The sequence below is a fragment of the Mastomys coucha genome, unplaced genomic scaffold (assembly GCF_008632895.1).
Source record: "Mastomys coucha isolate ucsf_1 unplaced genomic scaffold, UCSF_Mcou_1 pScaffold5, whole genome shotgun sequence".
Lineage (NCBI taxonomy): Eukaryota > Metazoa > Chordata > Mammalia > Rodentia > Muridae > Mastomys > Mastomys coucha.
Window position 1 is genome coordinate 103,742,391 of NW_022196911.1, and position 18,554 is coordinate 103,760,944.

Here is an 18,554-nt window from a genome sequence, read left to right on the forward strand (position 1 = left end):
TTTGCTTTTTGAGATAGGGTCTTTCTGTGTACCCTTAGTTATCCTGGAGCCTGCTCTGTAGACCAGGCTGGCCTTGAACTCACAGAGATCTATCTGCCTGTGTACCCACTTACTACCTGGCTCAATGGGATTCTTTTTATGTCCCCTGGGAACAGTATATACCCTTTGGGAAAAAGAATCACTAAGAATTTTACCTGGCATTCCTTCCCTCCTTCCTTCCCTCCTTCCTTCCTTCCTTCCCTCCTTCCTTCCTTCCCTCCTTCCTTCCTTCCTTCCTTCCTTCCTTCCTTCCTTCCTTCCTTCCTTCCTTCCTTCCTTCCTTTTCTCTCTCTCTCTCTCTTTCTTTCTTTTTTTATGGTTTTAAGGCATTTATTGTCATGCTGGGAAGGGGATCTAAGAGGGTAGTAGAGGCAGAGAAAGGCAGAGAGAGAGAGAGTAGAGAAGTAGAGGGCAGCCATGGCCACGTGGAGAGAGGGGGGAAGGGAATGCAGAGAGAGGGGAGGAAGAGGGCAAGAGAGAGAGTAAGAGCCTGGCATTTCTCTCTATTACTTACATTTGCAACAGATTTGATGCCAGTTATAGAACAGTGATTTATCTTTCCTAGCATTCCGAGATCCCTGGGCCCTAACATCTTCCTGAGGGACTGCAGAGATGGCTCAGCAGCTAAGAGGGAACACTGCACCAGGCATGGGGTCATAGACACCTTTAATCCCAGCACTCATAAAGCAAAGCAGGTGAATGAATCTCTGAGTTTGAGAGTTGCAGGCCAGTCAGGGTTCCATAGTGAGATCCTCTTCTTCTCTTTCTTGCACATAAGTGCATACACAGGGGTGGGAGAGGGAGGGGGCAGGGAGATGGAGAGTAAGACAAAGCAAGCATTGCTCTTTGAGAGGATCCAAGTTTGTTTGTTCGCTTATTTATTTAATGTACACGGGTACACCACTGCTCTCTTCAGACACACCAGAAGAGGGCATCAGATCCCATTACAGATGGTTGTGAGCCACCATGTGGTTGCTGGGATTTGAACTCAGGACCTCTGGAAGAGCAGTCGGTGCTCTTACCCACTGAGTCATCTCTTCAGCCCAGGATCCAAGTTTTCTTCTCAACATCCATGCCAGGACCACATAACTGCCTGTAATTCCACCTTTGGTGTCTCTATGGGCACACACACACACACACACACACACACACACACACACAGACACTTTATCACTCTCCACCTTATTTTTTGACACAGGGTCTCTCACGAAACCTGAAACCCACTGTTTGAGCTAGGCAGGCTCCAAGGGCCTGCCTGTCTCTGCCTCTAAATGCTAAAGCTATTGGCATGCATGCCCATGCTTTGTTTTTATGTGGCCGCTAGACCTTCAAACCCAAATCCTCTTGCTTCCATACCAAGCACTCTTACTTCCCCCTGAGCCAGTTCCTCAGCCCCAGAATATTCATTAGTAACTATACTCTAGGAAGCGCTAAAGGTTAAAAGTAGGGTTTCTCTGTGTAGCCCTGGGCATCCTGAAACTTACCATGTAGACCAAGCTAGCCTGGAACTCAGAGATCCATCTCCCTCTGCCGCCCAAGTGCTGGCATTAAAGGCATGTGCCACCCTGTCTGGCAAAATTTGAACTCTTAACTCATTACTAATTCAAGAAATTGAAAACAAGATTTGGTATGTAGCTAGGTGGTAGAGGATTTTGCCTTGCATGTGTGTGGCACTGGGTTTGGTTCCCAGCACTGAAAACAAAAACAAAACAAAACCCAAAAACAAAACAAAACCCCAAAACAAAACAAATTCTATTGAAGCTACATTTTAATTTTAGGATGTCATATTTCATTTATGATGGACTGTGGTTCAGGGGATACAACCCAGGGCCTTGCACATGCTAGATGACTATTCTACCATCGATCTACCTTGATGCAATATTTACATTTTAAAATATTTATTTATTATTTTTATTTTATTTGCATGGGTATTTTGCCTGCCTGCATGTATGTAAGTGTGTCACATACATGCCTGGTGCTCACAGAGGGCAGACAGAAGAGGGGATCAGATACTCTGCAACTGGAGTTAAAAAGCAGCTGTAAGTTGCCAGGTGGTGGCTTGGAATCAAACTTGGTCCTCTGGAAAAGCAGTAGGTGCTACAATTACTAAGCCATTTCTCCAGCTGTCCCCCATTTGTATTAACTTTCTATTTTTTAAAATTTGTGTTACTTAAAATTATGAGCAGTGTTTGAACACATAATGTCCTAAGACATAACATAGTTTTTTGTTTGTTCATTCTGTTTTGCCTTTTTTTTGGTCAGTTTGACACAAGTGAGAGTTATCTGAGAAGAGAAACATTAACTGAGAAAATACCTCTATCACAGTGACTGCATGACATTTTCTTTTCTTTTTCTTTTCTTTTTTTTTTTTTTTTTTTTTTTTTTTTTTTTTTTTTTTTTTTTTTTTTTTTTTTTGGTTTTTTTCAAGACAGGGTTTCTCTGTGTAGCCCTAGCTGTCCTGGAACTCACTCTGTAGCCCAGGCTGGCCTCGAACTCAGAAATCTAACTGCCTCTGCCTCCCAAGTGCTGGGATTAAAAGCATGTGCCACCACTGCCTGGCTTTCTTTTTATTTCTTTCTTTTCTTTTCTTTTTTTTTTTTTTTTTTTTTTTGTGTGGTGAGGATAGGATCTCACTATGTAGCCTTGGCTGTTGCTGGAACTTACTATGCAGAGCAGGTTGGCCTCAAACTCACAGACAGACATCAGCCTGCCTCTGCCTACCCAGTGTTGGGTTAAAGGTGTGTGCTACCATGCCTGGCTTGTAGGGCTTTTCCAAGATTAATGGTTAATGTGGGAGGACCCAGTGCATGGTGGGAAGTACCATTTCTGGGCAAGTAGATAGTCCTGGATTGTATAAGCAAGCAGGGTGAACAAGCTACTAAAGATCAAGCCAGGAAGCAGCATTCCTCTATGGCTTCTCCTTCAGGTTCCTCCCCTGCTTGAGTTCCTGCCTACCTTCTCTCAATTGACTCAAGATATGCATAAGCTAAAGAAACCCTTTCCTCTCCAAGTTGCTTTTGGTCACAGTATTCTACCACAGCACCAGAGAGCATACTAGGACCCAGATATTTTCTATTTACCCTTTTAAAAATTCTTCAGAGAAACCCTGTCTCAAAAAAAAAAAAAAAAAAAAAGATAAAGAAATCTTTGCCTGACGGTGGTGGCATACGCCTTTAATCCCAGCACTTGGGAGGCAGAGGCAGATTTCTGAGTTCGAGGCCAGTCTGGTCTATAGAGTGAGTTCCAGAACAGCCAGGACTACACAGAGAAAACCTGTCTTGAAAAAAACAACAAAACAAAACAAAACCCAAAAAACCCCCCAAAACAAAACAAAACAAAACAACAACAAAACCCAAACCAAACCAAACAAAACAAAAAACAAACAAAAATTCTTATTTTCTGCCTGAGTTGCATCATTGTCTGAGAATGTACTCTATTTGAATTGTTTGAAAGTTGTTGGGACTTGTTTTACCTGTAGCACTTCAAAGACATTCCGTGTGTACTTGAGAAGAACTTGTGAGCTGCAGTGTGGGTACCCTGTCCTATATATGTCAAGTTGACTAAAGTGTGCTTGTCCCTACGTGCACACTTCTTTCTTACTAATTTTGTTCTAATAGTTAAGGATAAAGATCATTTCTACCCTAACTGAAGATTTTTCAGTATCTTCTTGCAGTTCCATACTCTTTTCGTTGATGTATTTGACATTATCTGAATAAGTACGTGAAAACTTGGAATTGTTATATGTTAGTTAATTGAGTATGTTATCATCCTTATGGTTTCGCATTCTTTTTTTGGGGGGGGGGCAGGATCTCCTGTATCCCAGGCTGGCCTTGAACTCCCGATTCTCCCAAGTGCTGGTGACCATTACTCCTGTTTCTGAGGTATCAGTGATGGAACTTGGTGTGAATTCCCCAAAAGCAAACAACTGAACCCTGAGCCACATCCCCAGCCTGTCGTCTTTCTTTCATTCTTTCTCTTCTCCTTCTCTTCCTCCTCTTCCTCCTCCCCCTCCTCCTCCTTCTTCTCCTTCTTCTCCTTAAGATAGGGCCTCTCTACATAGCCCTAGCTGTCCTTGAACTTGGAAATTTACCTGCTTCTGCCTCTAGAGTGTTGTGATTAAAGGTGCATACCACCATGCTGGTTGCCTTTCTTTCTTGTGTGTGTGTGTGTGTGTGTGTGTGTGTGTGTGTGTACATGCGCATAGAGTGTGCATACTTATGCATGTGGAGACCAGAGGTCAATATCTGGTGTTTTTGCTCAGTCACTCTCCACCCTGTTTTTTGAAATAAGGTCTCTCACTGAATCTGGAGCTCACTGATTGACTACTCTGGCTTAATTAGAGGAATTGTTGATGCCATTTAGTTTAAATCCCACTTATTTTAGCGCGTGTGTGTGTGTGTGTGTATTTGAATCAGGGTCTCTCTGTGAAGCCTTGGCTGTTGTGGAACTCCCTCTGTAGATCAGTCTGGCCTGATCTACAAAAATTTATAGAGAAATTTATAGAGATCCACCTGCCTCTGCTACATGAGTACTGACATTAAAGGTGTGTGCCACCACCGCCTGGATAATCTGTCATTTTAAAGCTTATTTTTCACATTATTTAGAGAATACTTTCTTACTTTCTGTAATCAAATCTATATAAATAAGACTTTACATATTTAATATAGTGTTATTCCTGTACAAATGAGAAAAAATAACTTTTACCTATGTGGCTACTCATTTTTGAAGAATACGTACTTAACGGGGTAAGCTTTTTATCCTAAGTTGACAGCAAAAGTTTCCAAACATTCAAAGCATATATACACATATGTGTCTATATCTACATAGAATGCATGTATTAAATAGTCTGCATCAATAGCAACAACAGGTCTTTATTTTTTAGTTGAATTTTATTTTGTGTGTTTCTGGTGTGTTGTGGGAAGAGGCACAGCATGGCACTCATGGAGAGCAGAGGACATGTTTGTGGAGGTGGCACTCTCCTTCCATCTTCACATGGGTCCTAGGGAAACTTACTTGGTTGGACAGCAATCATCTTTAACCAATGAGCCATCTCAGAGTCCTGACAGTCTCTTCTTCTCTTTTACATACCTTTTTTTTTTTTTTTTTTTTTAGATTTACTTATTATTATATATAAGTACACTGTAGCTGTCTTCAGACACTCCAGAAGAGGGTGTCAGATCTCATTTTGGATGGTTGTGAGCCATCATGTGGTTTGCTGGGATTTGAACTCAGGACCTTTGGAAGAGCAGTCAGTGCTCTTACCCACTGAGCCATCTCTCCAGCCCTACTTTTTTTTTTTTTAAGATTTATTTATTATTATAATTAAGTACATTATAACTTTCTTCAGACACACCAGAAGAGGGCATCAGATCTCATTACGGGTGGTTCTGAGCCACCATGTGGTTGCTGGGATTTGAACTTAGGACCATTTGGAAGAGCAGTCAGTGCTCTTACCTGCTGAGCCATCTCGCCAGCCCAAGACACTTTCACTTTAGCAGTGGCTAACCTTTCCTCATTGACATTCACTGTTACTGAATGTTTCAATCACAGATATTTTATTTATTTTTCATTCTTCAAATCATTATTTTCGGTTTCTTTCCCCTTTAAAGATAGGATTTGGTTATTCTGTTGAGACTGACTTCAAACTCCTAGATGCAAGAGAATTTCTTGCCTTACCTTCCCATCATGCCTTGCCATTATTTCTTTTCCTTTCCTTTCTTTTTTGTTTGTTTGTTTGTTTGTTTGAGACTGGGTCTCATCAGGTAACTCTGGCTGACCTGGCACTCACTGTACAGACTATGATCTTGAACTCACAGAGATCCAACTGTCTCTGCTTCTCAAGTGTTGATATAAGGTACTCCACCATGTCTGGCTTCATTATTCTTCATACCTGTCCTGTCTCCACCTTCTGAGGCCACCATTCTTTCTGGGCATTATCTAAGTTTCTGGGGATCTGAAACCCATTTTTTTTTGAGACAGGGTTTCTCTGTGTAGCCTTGGCTGTCCTGGAACTCACTCTGTAGACCAGGCTGGCCTGGAACTCAGAAATCCACTTGCCTCTGCCTCCCAAGTGCTGGGATTAAAGGCATGCACCACCACTGCCCAGCTGAACCTCATTCTTTATGCTTGCTTTAACTGTTGAGCCATCTCAGTTTCTATTTGCAGAATTTTTCTAGAAACCACGTTAGGGCTAAGTGAGGTTTGTTTCACTGCAGGTATAAGTGAATGCCTATTATGTTAGGTGAAAAGGCCTGGTTAAACAAAACAACAAAACAAAACAGGGAAAGAAATATGGCTTATGTGTAAGAATCCTACAATTTAAAATAAGACAGAGAGACAACAGCAACTCCTTGGAGTTGTTAGAGCAAAATGGGAATGACTGTCAGAAGTGAGTGGAGAATCCAAAATACTGGAAATAAAGCCATTTGCCATGTAGATTCTCAAAAATGGAGGCTGAAAAATTGGGTGAGATGGTGCAGGCTTTACAGGGGGTGGGGGGGTGTGAGGCAGGAAGATTGAGAGTTCTAGGCCAGCCCCACAAAAACACAAAGAGGGTTGGCAAGATGGCTCAGTGGATAAAGGTGCCTGTTGCCAAGCCTGATGACCTAAGATGCATCCTGAGGACTCACCTTGTAGGCTAGAATTGCCTCTCACAAGATGGATCAGTGGGTAAGAACATTTGCTGTATAAACATGGGGACCTGAGTCCACATCACCAGAACCCACACAGAGAAGGCTGGGAAAAGAGGGATGTGCCTATAACCCTGTCACTGGAGAGCAGAGACACGTGGATTCCTCTCCAGCCATCTAACTGAACAGAGAGCTAAAGGGTCCCTGAGAGAGGATGACAGCTGATACCCTCCTCTGGCCTAACCATATGTATGTACATATGTGCACACATACATACAGATGTGCACAAACACATATACCACACATACAAATCAAGCCAAACAAACCAAACCAAACAAACCAAAACCAAACCAAATCACCACCACCACCACCAACAAAAAAACTCAACTGAATTGTAATCAGGGGAGCTTGGTGGTATATACTTGTAAGGCAGAGGCAGAGAGGTCAGGAGTTAGGGTTATTATTGGCTGCATAGCAAGCTCTGGCCTTCCTGCTATAAGAACATTGGGTTTAAGTATCTCTGAGAGATGCTAGGAAGTTTCACACTCAGGAGGAAGCATGAGAGTGGTACAAGACACTCAGGAATCCCTTTCTGGTGTGAACATTTAAATCCAGGAAGGAGGTGGCTAGACGATATACCTGAAGAACGGAGACCTATAGCCTGAGTCCTGGCAATCTTCAAACTCAGAAGGTGTGGCTGTGGGTGATGGGGGAAAGAGAAGATGGGGAAGGAAGAAGGAATTAGGGCTGCCGGTGTCAATCAGCTCAGAAGCAGAACAGAGCCAAGTGAACAGTAGCTGAGTTGTCCCTAGCTGAATGTGATCAGAACCATCTGAAAAGATGGTCAGTCTACTTTGGGCATCAGTACCGTCTATGTAACCCCTTGTTCTGATAAAAGGTTGTCAGTCAGCAAACATCTGCTAAGCATCTATGGGAGTGGGTCAGATAAGACAAACTGATAAGATGATTTCTAATAATGGTAGTAGAATCAAGTGGCCTGCTTCATTTAAGGGGATGGCAAAGGTCCATCTGGGAGGAGTGACACAAACAGAGCCCTGGATGATTAGTGGATGACTGACAGATAGAGGGAAATATTTTTCTCAGATGAAGAACTTAGAGTGATGTAGGGAAGAGGGAGGCCACACTGGACTCATCTTGGAGGATGGGAAGACAGGGGAATCTCATATTGAGCTCCTAGGCCATGGCTGGGAACTTAGGCTCATCTCAGTTGTGATGTGAAGGCATGAGGGGAGTCACATGGCCTGATTTGTATTTCACAAGTGTGAAATACGACTGTCTATCTGAGTTGGTCAGATAGACATCAGAATGTAAGGGCAGGCCCAGAGCAGGGAGTTAGGAGTTCTCTTAGCACAGGTAACAGGTGGCATCTGGGACAAGGAACCTTCCAGAACACACACTAGAGGCAGTGACATAAATGGAGCCTGTCTTTGGGCCAAAGCTTTTCTAAAGCGAAGAAAGACTACCTACCAAAGAGGCAGCTTGGCAGGCAGAGCCGTGTGCTTCGGTTGATTACTTACTTACAAGGAAGCTCAGATCGCCCACTTGAAGTTGCCAATCATTACATTAGTGCATCCTAGTGGCTAAAGAAATGCAGGAACTGGAGGAGGAGCAACTAGAATACCCTGGAAACAAGACGTGGGAGCCTTCCTTAGCAGGGAGAGCAAAGGGACCGGTAGGGGACACCTTGACCACCCTAGAGGTGCCCAGAGTTCTTGGCTCCTGGTCTCCAAACCAACTGGAGCTTCTCAGAAGCTCTGAAAAGCGGTGACTCAGGGGAGGTTCCTCCCTTGAATGCTTAGTCCACTGGAATGACTCACCTGCTCCCTCAAGAGTGACCCCGGGGCCAATCCCTTAATGAGTCCACACCTCACCCGTCTCTAGGCTGAGACAATAGAATGGTGGAGCTTTTGGCTCCCTACGGGCAGAGGTTGTCTGCAATCACCCAGGTAGCCCCAGAGGTGCCTTAAAAAAAAAAAGGCAGATCTAAGACCCTCCCTCCCCTTGCATCGAAAAGAGTGTGTTTACGTGATAATGCCTGTTGCCCACAGTATCTTTAAATTTACAGAACCATTTAACAACATTTTGTTCTCAAGCTTTGGTGTGTTAGGGATATTTATTTATCTATTTATTTATTACTGAGGATTAAACCCTCGCTAAAGCTAAACAACAGGATCTACCCGGAAGTCTCGGAGCATTTTCTCTTGGACACAAATCTTGCTCCGGGCAGGCGAGCATCTAGAGGTTCTCAAACTCAGCAATGCTGACCCTGGAGGAAGAGAACGTATAGGGGTGGGGGTGGGGAGTTAATGAACAGACCTACATTTCTGGCAGGACAAGGGCTGCGTGAAGCTGGTACTTCAGGGAGCAAAGGGGGTGGTCACCTGAGCTAGGTGTCGCTCGCCTGAAGCAAACGGGAGGGGCGGGGAAAGCGCGGGGCTGGTCTTGCAACCAGAAAGCAGATGCCCGCGGGATGCTCGCAAAGGTCTGTTGCCGGCACACGGTCGCCTCCTACTTCCTGCGTCCTGGTCGCCTCCAAGCCACTCTGGACAACCCCCTCCTCTCTCTGCCCGGAGCCAGCGTGGCGCCCGCCCTCTACCTTGTCCCGCCGCCTGGGGTCGCCGCCTTGTGGGAACAGGACAGTTGGAACGCGGTAGGCACTACCCCCCAACCTGCCCTGGGGACCCCCCTCCCGGCCCAGGCGCGCATCCACGCCCCACCCGGACTCTGCAGCCGGGTTTCCCTGAGTTACCTGCATGGGGAAGTCACAGTCCACAATTTGGACTCTAACCCGGATGAATCCTACGGAGCCCAAAGCCACATTCCTAGGGGAGGGGTCCTTCGACCTAGAGGGTCGCAGATCACTTTATCCACCGCCGAGCGGAGGGGACCGCGCGAGGTTGAGTAAACTGGGGGTGTGTGTGGGGGGGTAAAAGTTGCATTTAGCTTAATCTTCCCAAATCCCAATTGAGCTTTGCGGGCGGGTTGACTCGGCGTTTCACTGAGTTCCTGGGATTCTAGGGCTCCAGAGTGGCTTCTAAGGATATCGATACTGTCCCCGCGCGCGGATGCGACACGCGTGGCGGATGCCCCGGGGCGGGAAGCGCGAGCGGTAGCAAGGACCTGGAGCTGGGGGACCGCTCGCAGGCGTGCGCATTCATGCGCTCATGCATCCCTGCATACATCTATGCATCCGCTAGCCGGCTCGCACACCACCCGCGTCCGGGACACTCCACGTTGATTGAATGCAGGAGTAGGGTATCTGGCTGCTAGGGCAGGATCGCGGCGGGGCAGACAGCAGCTCGCGTAAGGGATGGGGGAGATAGGGACGAGGGGGGGAGAGAGAGAGCACCCCAAAGGCACAGTTGGAAAACTGGGTGTGTGAGTAGGGGTGTTCCTTGAGAAGTCCCGCTGGCGCTGAAGGGGGCCGGGCGGGCCTCTGGGGCCAACTTTCCGGAGGGAGGTGCGGCCGGAGGGGGCGGCGCCGGCGGCGGGAGGCGGGAGTCGGGGGCCGAGGGGGGGAGTCACTTTAAAGGCTCTTTCTTACCCATAATGCTTTGTGGGGACGTTGACAAGTGGATCCAAGATGGCGTAGAAAGTAATGACAGGTAAGTCCTGACTTCCCCGTTCTCCGCTGCCCGGGTCGCTTCAGGAGCCTCCAGAGCCATCCGGGGAGAGGCCTGGACTCTCCTCGGGTGCTCCGGGTCCGGGACAGCGCGGCCCCGGGGACAGTGGGGGGTCCCGACGGCCGGCGGCAGGGCCTGGGGAGCGGGGCTCTCTCAGAGGCGAGGCCCGGACGCTGGAGCTGTTTACTGCTTCTTCCCCTCCTCAATATCCTTTTCTCTCCGCTGGGGGGCTAAGGTGCCCGGGGCCCAGGCGGTGGCCCGGGGGGGTCTTGCATACGCCCGAGGTTCGGGGGGACCCGGGAGCCCGCGCGAGGCTGCTCCGGCACGGGCCGACCCGGGGTCCCCGCACGCCCCGCGCCCCAGGGTCGCGGCTTAGGGTGGGGAGCGGGCGGCCTCCCACGCCGCGCGCGGTGCAGCCCTCCCGGTTAGCATTACCACCCAGGGTGGGGCGACGACCCCAGGGAAGGGGACTGCACGAAAAGTGGGTCAGGGGGCGCCTCTCCCCAGCAGAGGGCTCTGCCCAAGATTCACTGTGGTCCCCCCTCTCCCTGCCCCCCTTCTGGGACATTCGTGGCCCGTGAGCACATCTACAAAAACAAATGTACTATCTCTTCCTGGAGGTGTCTCAAAAGGCCCCTTTCTTTCCTTCTCTCTCTCTCTCTCTTTTTACCCTCAAGGGCTCGGACACACACAGTCCTAACTAGGAACTGTGATTTCTCTCCCCCAAAACGAGTTGAGTCTTCCGCGCCCTGGGCCTTGCTGAGGGGTCGTCTCAGACAGGGCTGGAAGCCAGAGTCTTCAGATTCCTTTTGGGTTGGGAACCTTGTAAGTCTTTTTTGGTTGAATTCCGAAATTAGCATTCTTTCTCCCTTGCAAAGTTACACTTTTTAGGCAAGCCATTAATATAATCAAAAGTGTAACTCCAGAGATAGTGGATTCCGGGAGCAGCCGGGGGAAGAGGGAGACCTTATCGGGCCCAGTTTGTTCTTGATTTTGATTTTGCTCTCTCTTCACTCATATGAATAGCTTTCCCCCCACTCCTTGATTTTTTTTCCTTCCTCCTTTCATTTTTGAAAGCGAGACTAATCAGTGCAGAATAGATGAGGTCATTATGTTTAAGGTGAAGACTATTTTCTAATATGTTGCTGAAAGAAAATATTTTCAATTTTAGGTAAAAGAAGCAAGTTTTTTTTCCCCTCCAAAGCTTCATACTGTACTTTTTTTTTTTAATAACTTTTTCCACTTGAAGTCTCCATATTCTTTTATTAAAGGGCTATAAAATGTTTGCTACTGCTAACAGCTCCAACTGGTGTTGCATAGCCATATTCTGCTTTTCTGTTTGCCTCAGGAATTGGATGAAGTAATTGATCACTAATGAACTACAGAGCCGGTGAGATGTGCAAGGTGAGACTGAAGTCAATGCTACACCCTGTTTCCCCTCTTTCTTGTAACCACCTCAAGGTTCAGGCTGAAGTTACTTTCCAAATAGATCAGTCAGCCAATTGGGATACAGGCAAGGCTAGATTTAGGAAAGACACACCATCCTTTTTAGTGGCTCCTACTTATTCATACGTAGTGAAGCTTATCTAGAGCCAAATGTTATTTGTGGCTATCCTTGATCAGTGTCTTTTCCAGGAGTAATTATAGTTTGCCTCTTCACATTTCCTTGTGTGACTTTAATTGGATGGTCTGGATTTGATCTCTTTTCATGTCCGTTGCTTGCTCCACACTGAGTATAAGAAATTGGGAAGAGGAAATCTGCACACCCACAGTTTGTGGGATGCTTCTGAAGTATATCCTTTTCTATTGCAAATAATATTTTTCAGCAAGCAAATTGCTTCTATTTTTTATATTTCTTAGTTTTTTTTGGTTTGTGTTGCTGGTATGTTTAAGACCTAATGGCCTCACACATCCTAGGAAAGTGCTGAACTATTGAGCCACATCCTTAGGCCCTTCTATTTTCTTCAAAGCTGAATAGTAAATGTCTGATAGTACTTTAGAACAAAAATGAAGTGTTAAGTTTTGTGTTGCTTCCGGGATATGACTATTCTGTGGTCACTTCTGATCATATGTGGTGTGTAAATTCAGATTATGGTTTTGTTTATTCCATGTAATACTTTGGATTTGTGTGTGTGTGTGTGAGAGAGAGAGAGAGAGAGAGACAGAGACAGAGACAGGGAAAGGGTATCACTCTTGTAGCTTTGGCTGCCTAAGTAGGCAAGGCCGGCCTTGAACTCCTGATTGCTGGGATTAAAGTTATGACTGGTGTAATGTCTTGGATTTAAAGGACATTTGAATATTAGTGAAAGTTTGTACTGTATACCAGGGAGAGAGAAGTGTGTTATAGTTTTCAACCATTTTCTCAACTTAATGATATCTTACTGTGGTTGCTTTAGAGAAATATAAGTAATTATGGTCAATTGGTTTATTGTAGATTTATTTACCTCCCCAACACATTTCAGCATTTAGATTTTGAAATCCTCACCAGTTTTTTTGTATTTAGTACATCTTTTTCAGAATAAGCTATACTCCCCAGCCCCTCAAGCATGAAGCATACAGTTGCCACTTTGCCCTTAAAATACAATAAGCGGGGCTACTCAGAGAAACCCTGTCTCGAAAAACCACAAAAAAAAAAAAAAAAAAAAAAAAAAAAAACCACTAAGCGGGTGGGGACTTGGGAAGGGAGGTGGACAGAGATCCAGAGTCTTCTAGCACATAGCACTTCCACTTGGGTTGAAACTCTGCAGTGCCTATTTTAATTTTAATTTTTGGCAGAGCGAATACAGAGTTTTAAATTTGTTTTCAGCGTGTGGATGGAGCATATTCTTGTCTCAGACCTCCCAGTTTGAACCCTCCTCTTGTTTTGTTTGAAACAAACAGGTAGTTCTGTGGCTAGGAGCCACAGATCTGTTTTTTGGCCTCAGAAATGTTCACTTGTAGTTTAAAAGTTGAGTACTTACAGAGTATGTGATCTCGAGGGGCTACTGTTCCTCAGCTTGAATTGTGTCAAGACAGTCTTTTCACAGTTTCCACACATGCAGACAAGTATTGTTGAAAGTGAAGCTACTGGTTGGCCACCAAGCAGCTTGTTACATGAAGTAGTCTAAAGTGGGAAATACCGTAGGGTCAAAGGTTACTGTAGAGTAGGAGGCCGTCTCTGAGCCGAGTGAAGGCATGGCTTTTGGCTGTCTTTTGGCTGCTAGGCTTAGGCTCTGTTTTTAGGTAAGGTTGTATTGTGGAGGAGTCAGTTAATACAGTCTGGCATCTCTATTAGTTCTCGACTACCTTTTGCCACTGTTAGTAAGAAATTTCATCCTTGGATAGCTTGAATGAATTCAGTCATCACTGCCTTAAAAGTCTGCACATATATCCAGACTGTCCAGTTTCAGTGCCTTGGGCAACAATGCTAAAGACCATGTGAAGCCATTCCTGCTGGTGGAGGGGCCTTGGGAAACTCTATAAAGTCAGCCGCACATGTGCTGGAGAGCTGTCTCAGTGTTTAAAAGCTCTAGCAGAGAGAGGACCTGGGTTCAGGTCTCACCCAGCATCTACATGGTCACTTAGAATCCAGGGATTCTTAGTTCCAGGGATCCAACACCCTTTTCTGACCTCTGGCATGAATGTGACATGTGTGTGACACACAGATAACATATACTCCTACACATAAAATAAAAAGGTCTAGAAAAAAATTTTTAAACTACAGCATTGTCATAAAAAGCTGAGACTGGTGCGCAGGAATCCTCAGGGAAGTGTCTAAATCTTATAAACACACCTGTGTTCTCTGCTTAGGTAGATTCGACATTAACACTGAATGCAAATCAGCCGGTAATTGTCTGTCACTCAAATCCAAATGCAGGCCCAGTGCAAGAAATAAGGTTCTTAGGGTTGTTTATTTTCATAAACTTAGGTAAACATACTTGCAAATGTAATTGGATTGCTTAGTCTTATTTTGAAATGTTTTCTAGAAGAGAAGTATAATGTGGAGAGAATGGCCACATCAGCTTACTGGCCCTTCTGTGTGGGTGCATCAGGATGGCTTCTGAGGAATGAGCTCGAAGCAGGCACCACACACTGCTCTTTCGATAAGACTTGGAAATCTGGAATCTGATCATCAGTATTCTTTTTAAGACTACCACTGGTATAGCATGATGACTACTTGCATATATGTTACATTCATGTTGTATGATATACATACATATAGTACATACATATATGTAAATACTTATGTTATATTCATGTCAAATATTTGTTATGCTTTCAGTTACCTGAGAAAAATTGAAGGTTTAGGCCGGACAGTGGTGGCGCACGCCTTTAATCCCAGCACTTTGGAGGCAGAGGCAACAGATTTCTGAGTTTGAGGCCAGCCTGGTCTACAGAGTGAGTTCCAGGACTGCCAGGGCTACATAGAGAAACCCTGTCTCGAAAAACCAAAAAAAAAAAAAAAAAAAAAAAAAAAAAAAAAGATAAAGAAAAAGAAATTGAAAGTTTCCAATTTAAATCAAAAGTCTTATCAACTTGTTCATGCTTGTAAACATACTGGGTTCATTTCCCTAAGACCAGGAAGTCTGGTGAAACAGAAATTTGTCTTGCTTTTGAATAAAAAACCTGATTCGTCATATATATAGCATACACATGTATATCTAATTAAAAGTTTTAGTGTGTGTATACATGTGCAGAGGTCAAAGGACAACTTTGTGGAGTTGGCTCTCTTGTTCACCTTTCCGTGGGATCCGCAGGCTGACCTCGGGCTGGCAGGCTTGTGCAGTGAGTACGGTTGGTTACCCACTGAGCCCTCTCTCCTGTCCTCATTGCACTGAGCCCGCTCTGAAGTGTGAATGACTGTGAGTTTATCTCTGTGCTATACTTTCGGTTGTCTTATCACGTCTGAATTGGCCTTTTCACTTTTCACTCTGCTTTGTGGAAATACATCTTATGGTGGAAGTGTTCTTGTAAACACAGCCTGTCAGGTGTATTTATAAATAATACAGTTTTAAAAATCATGCATGCATATGGTAAGTTAAATTGAGCAACACACACACACACACACACATACACATGCACACACACACACACATATATATATGTATGTGTGTATTTATATATGGTTTAAAATAAAAAAGCGGCTGGAGAACTAGATGGCTCAGTGGTTATGAGCACTTGTTTCTCTTTAAGAGGACCTAAGTTTGGTACCTAGCACCCACACTGGGTGGCTCACAGCTGTCTGTAACTTCAGCTTTTCTGGTGGGTGACTGCTCACGTGTGGCATTTACACAGACACATTATATGTGTCGTTTAGTTTTTGGAAGGCCTCTGATCCTAAAGTGTAAGGCAACAGTAGAAATGGAGGGAGAAGTTCAGCAGGCTTGGCTGTTGAAATAGACATTGGATGCCTGTTCTGTTCTGCCATGACAAGAAGCATTAATGGCAAGCTACTGTTGAACTGTAGATTATTAGTCTTTTTTTTTTTTGTTGTTGTTGTTTTTGTTCTTTTTTTTTTTTTTTTTTTTTTTTTTTTTTTTTTTTTTTTTTTTTTTTGGTTTTTCAAGACAGGGTTTCTCTGTGTAGCCCTGGCTGTCCTGGAACTTACTCTGTAGACCAGGCTGGCCTCGAACTCAGAAATTTGCCTGCCTCTGCCTCCCAAGTGCTGGGATTAAAGGTGTGCGCCCCCACCGCCCGTAGTCTTTTTTTTTAAAGGTTTATTTACTTCATGTATGTGAGTACACTGTACCTGTCTTCAGACACTCCAGAAGAGGGCATCGGATCCCATTAACAGATGGTTGTGAGCCACCATGTGGTTGCTGGGAATTGAGTTCAGGACCTCTGGAAGAGCAGTCAGTGCTCTTAACTGCTGACCCATCTCTCCAGCCCCAGTTTGTTGATCTTTTATTTTCAGTTTTGTTTATTTATTTATTGTGTGTTTTGAGACACGGTTTCTTGAACTCACAGAAACCGCCTGCCTCTGCTGCTTCTGTGGTCTGAGGTGTGTGTCACCACTGCTTGCCTATATTTTGCTCTTTTATCTCTGGTTAGTTTTACTTTCTCATTTTATTTTTCTTTCCTTCCTTATTTTTGAGGCAGAATTTCATGTAATCCAGGATGGCTTTGAACTGTAGCTGTGGGAAACTTTGGACTTTTTTTTTTTTTTTTTTTTTTTTTTTTTTTTTTTTGAGACAGGGCTTCCCTGTGTAGTCCTGGCTATCCTGAAACTTGCTTTATAGACCAGGCTGGCCTTGAACTCACAGAAAACCACTTGCCTCTGCCTCCCGAGGCTGGGATGATAGGTATGTGTTAACACTGCCCAGAGAACAGGGTGTTTTTTAGATTTATTTTGTTTTATGTATGTGATGTTTTATCTGTATGTTTTATCTGTATGTGTACTACGTGCATGTCTGATGCTCTTGGAGACAGAAGTCCCTGGATCCCCTAGAGCTGAAGTTACAAATGGTGTGAGCTACCATGTATGTATTGAGAACCCTCATCCTCTGCAGGAGCATTAAGTGCTGAATCATCTCCATCCCTAACCTTGAACCTTTGATCCTCCTGTCTCTGCTTCTTGGGTACTGGAGTTACAGACATGTGTCTCCATGTCAGTTCTAGGTATTGAACTCAGGACTTCATGAATGCCTGGCAGACACTCTACTCCTGAGTTTCCCATTTCCCAGATGAGGAAGTGTGGGCCTGGAGAAACAGCCTTGCCCCAGGTTATGTGACTCAGTGTGAAAGCCTTTGTCCCTAGAGGCTGGCGCCAGGCCGTTTGGTCTATGGCTCCATCTGACTGAGTTCCCAGATGCTGTGAGTAGGGTCCAGACACTCATGCAGTGATGTGGCAATTGCTAATTTGTTCTTGTGTTTTTGTTTGTCATGCATGTTTTAGAGACAGGATAGTGATGTATGGCCCGGATCAAATCGGGCCTTGAGTCAGAGTGCCTCCGTCACTTGAGTACTGGGGTTACAGGTGTGTGCCAGCTGTGATATTTAAAAGCTGTTTTCTCTCTTTTCAGAAATTATAAAGAGCTCTGATGGGCTATATGGGTGATACCCAGTGCAGTGAACTGCAGGTGAGTAGAGATGGCTTAGGAGAAAAGGCTCAGCAATGCCTGAGAAAGGGACTCCGGAGAGCTTCATCTCATCTTCATCTTTTTCCTTTTGTTAATTTTTAATATACAAAGCAGTGGGTTCCATGGTGACATTTCTATACCCATGTGTCATTGTACTTTGGCCATGTTTGGAGACTTCTTCTTGATAAGAATGTCTGGCTAGAAAGATGACATGGGGCAAGGTGGACAGATGACCTGGGGCTGGAGGACCTAACTAACTTGGCTACTTCAGAACAGATTGGACAGAGCCAGCTCTCAAGGCACTGCATGCCATTCTGTCAATGTAGTGTGGCAACGGCAAGGAGGGGGGTTCTTTTCAGACTTGTATTCTGAATGAGTTATGGCCCAGAGACTCAGTTTTATCTCATGTGATTGGAACTGGAGAGATCTACCAGCTTCTATGAGAACATTTCTTTTTCTTTGGGGGTGGGGTGGGTTTTGAGACAGGGTTTCTCTGTGTATCCCTGGCTATTGTGGAACTCACTCTGTAGACCAGGCTGGCCTCGAATTCAGAAATCCACCCTCCTCTGCCTCCCAAGTGCGCCACCACTACCTGGTCTATGTCAACATTCTGAAGGGCTAACCACCCTGTGTTCTGAAGACCAAATATTGAATTGCTTTTTCTTTATGTTGGGTCATGACATGTGCAAATAACACCCATACATATACACACTTGTAGAAAACACATAGTGTATATTATGTACATGTTCAGTGTGGAGGAGTTAGATACTGAAAATATACCAGTAGAAACAAAAGGTGGGACTTTCTTCCTAAATGTTATACTGTTTTTACTTAGTGCTATCAGTCCTTCAAATTATTTATGTTTTGCTGAAATGCCTACTTACTAAAGACAGTTAGATAATTTTTTTGGTCTGTTATCTTGGTCTTTGATGTTAAAATAGGAATGCTACAGAGTCAGGTATATATCTTATTTATTTATTTGCTTATTTATTTAATGTATATGAGTGCTCTATCTGCATATATGTCAGCATGCCAAAAGAGGGCATCAGATCCCATTACAGATGGTTGTGAGCCACCATGTGGGTGCTGGAAATTGAACTCAGGACCTCTGGAAGAGCAGCGAGTGCTCTTAACTGCTGAGCCGTCTCCTCAGACCCTTGTATATATCTTCATCTCAGCAATCA

The 18,554-nt window shown here is 44.7% G+C and overlaps 1 protein-coding gene and 1 long non-coding RNA gene across 8 annotated transcripts in view; one reads left to right on the plus strand and one right to left on the minus strand.

Annotated features, from left to right (window-relative positions):
• Positions 1 to 18,554, plus strand: part of Helz (helicase with zinc finger) — a 169,527-nt gene that overhangs the window by 12,152 nt on the left and 138,821 nt on the right. For 3 of the 7 annotated variants that reach the window (XM_031353636.1, XM_031353641.1, XM_031353642.1), the window contains exons 1-3: positions 10,220 to 10,294; positions 11,661 to 11,716; positions 17,314 to 17,370. The gene's annotated coding sequence lies outside the window, so the exon portion shown is untranslated. Of the gene's footprint in view, positions 1 to 9,316; positions 9,340 to 10,203; positions 10,295 to 10,989; positions 11,138 to 11,660; positions 11,717 to 17,313; positions 17,371 to 18,554 lie in introns of those variants that run through there. The other 4 variants (XM_031353637.1, XM_031353639.1, XM_031353638.1 and 1 more) reach the window with 4 other exon arrangements.
• Positions 8,775 to 10,877, minus strand: LOC116078421. Its single transcript, XR_004113536.1, has 3 exons — positions 10,234 to 10,877; positions 9,071 to 9,311; positions 8,775 to 8,955 (listed from the first exon to the last, which is right to left on the minus strand). It is a non-coding gene; the product is annotated as an uncharacterized LOC116078421 (long non-coding RNA).